General features: G+C 37.6%; 1 pseudogene; it reads right to left on the bottom strand.

Moving 5' to 3' along the window:
- Nucleotides 1–251: 251 nt before the first annotated feature.
- Nucleotides 252–2,130, bottom strand: LOC102913487 (taste receptor type 2 member 113-like; annotated as a pseudogene).
- Nucleotides 2,131–2,480: the final 350 nt, after the last annotated feature.

Below are 2,480 nucleotides of genomic sequence, written 5' to 3' on the forward strand. Positions count from 1 at the left end.
TTACTTGTGGATATTGGCTCTAGAGCATATAACCTGACTATAGACATCTATATTTAAGTGATGTGTACTGAGATCCTTGTCTATGTAGGTTTATAACAAAGGTTACACAATGCTCTTTCCAGACTGTTTCATTGTTTCATTCACAAATACAGCAAAATATTTGCAATATATGAATTAATATATGTGAGAATTTCTTGTCTCCTGATTTTCCTTTAAAATACGTGAAATGATTCCTTGTATAGTCTGGACTCCTATGCTTCTATATTTTTTAACCTGTACCTGAGCTACAACATCACAGAAAGAGAAGCCCATCTCAACCTGGTGCTTACCAAAATCAAAACAAATGGGAGAGCAGAAAGGACATCATTTCCCAGAGTCCAGACAGACAAAAGGATCAGGTATCAATCCTGTGACCAGAACAAACTTTCACAAAAAAATAGTGTATAACAGAACAGAACAATGACAGTTTGCAAGGCTCTGATGTGGGTTTGGTGCTGAAGTCTCTGCATCCTTTGATGTTGTGCTGCATGCTCTTCAGATGTCTCCACAGGAAGATGAGCAAGAAAAAAGTTGCCTGGGATGTGGTGATATATTGTGCACTCCAATAAAACTTATCTGGGGATCAGACGACAGAGCCAGCTACTAGATTAGCCAGAGAGGCCAGACAGTAATTGTACACACCCTTAATCCTATCCCTCAGGAAACAGAGATCCCTCTGGATCTCTATGAGTTCAAGCTCACACTGGGAACAGAGCCAGGCATGGTGGCACATACCTTAAGTCTAAACACTTGAGATCTCATGTGTGGTGGTATTGTGTTCCCCAAAATATTATGTACCCTAATAAATTTATCTGGGGTCAGAGAACAAACAGCCACTAGATACAAAGGCTAGAAAATGGTGGCATTCACACCTTTAATCCTAGCATTCCAGAGATAGAAATCTCTCTGGATCTCTGTGAGTTCAAGGCCACATTGCAAACAGCCAAACATGGTGACACACGCCTTTAATCCCAGAAAGCCAGCCTTTAATCCTAGAGAGTGGTGGTAGAAAGCAGAAAGATATATAAGGCGTGAGGACCAGAAACTAGAAGCATTTTGGTCTGGTTAAGCATTTGACTGGTTAAGCTTTTAGTCTTTGAAGCAGCACAGTTCACCTGGGATTCATTCTGGATGAGGACTCAGAGGCTTCCAGTCTGAGGAAACAGGAACAGCTGAGGAACTGGTGAGGTGAGATAGCTGTGGCTTGTTCTGTTCTCTGATCTTCCGATTCACCCCAATACCTGACTCGGGTTTGATTTTATTAATAAGAACTTTTAAGATTCCTTCTACACTCATGCCCTTGCTTGGAAAGCACACAAGCCTTAAATCCCAGGAAGCAAAATGGCAGGGCAGAAAAAGGTATATAAGGAGTGAGGAAACAGGAACTCACTTTCTTTTGGCATAATATTTCATAGGTGTAAGAACTTTGGCTTGTTCTGTCTCTCTGATCTTTCAGCTTTCACCTCAATATCTAGCTCCAGGGTTCTTTTTATTAATAAGACCTTTTAGCAATTTGTGTTACACAGGGATATACCAACAGGTATGAATGAGAACACAGGATTGATAAATGAAAGAAGTTTGCAAAATTGTGAATAGTTACAGAGCCTGAAAGTGTAAGATATATTTCTTTGAACACAATCAACACACATATTATAGTATATTTTTATAACTACAGTATTTAATAACAAGAGAAATAGAGACAGTAACAAAGTCACTGAGAGCACATTTTTAACTCTAAACTTTAGGTAAAGAAAAATAATATTAGAAAAGTTGACTATCTTGAGGAATTAAAAGATGCTTAAATTTGTAATAAGATAAAGGTTACAAAGATTAATCACTGTCCAAGAGATAAAATATACTCTTAACATTTTTCCAGTCAGCACAGATATCCACCAATCTAAGAATACCAACCAAATCAGACTGATTCTGGAAATTTTCAAAGCAGTGAGGATTTGATCCACTTGAAGAAATATTTCTACTTTTGACCTAGTCTTCACAGTTCATCAGAGCAATGAATCCATTTCCTAAGGTTCTCATTATGAATTCCATGCTGAAAATTATAGCAAATGTTCTCTGTAGGACAGCAACCATTTTCTGTAAAACAATGCCTAAATTTCTGACGTCACTCCTGAGGATTTGTTAATATATTCATCCAATATTTCTTCAGAATATGTGTTGTACTCCTTTTAAAAATTCACAGATGTAATATCACACAAACAAGCCTCAGGCTTTCTTAATGACTCCTTCCATATCTTTCCCCATGAAAATCTTGGACGGATAGACCACACAGAAACTTTATCCAAACACTGACTGGCTTGGAGGATTCTAGGATCTTCTCTAGTTGATACTGAAGGAAACACTGTGTTTTTGTATGCCAACATACAAATAACAATATTTAGTTGCCTTTTTGTTTGCTTTTCAACATGTTTTATTATCTGGGT

Source organism: Peromyscus maniculatus, chromosome 3, assembly GCF_049852395.1.
Source record: "Peromyscus maniculatus bairdii isolate BWxNUB_F1_BW_parent chromosome 3, HU_Pman_BW_mat_3.1, whole genome shotgun sequence".
In the NCBI taxonomy this organism is placed as follows: Eukaryota; Metazoa; Chordata; class Mammalia; order Rodentia; family Cricetidae; genus Peromyscus; species Peromyscus maniculatus.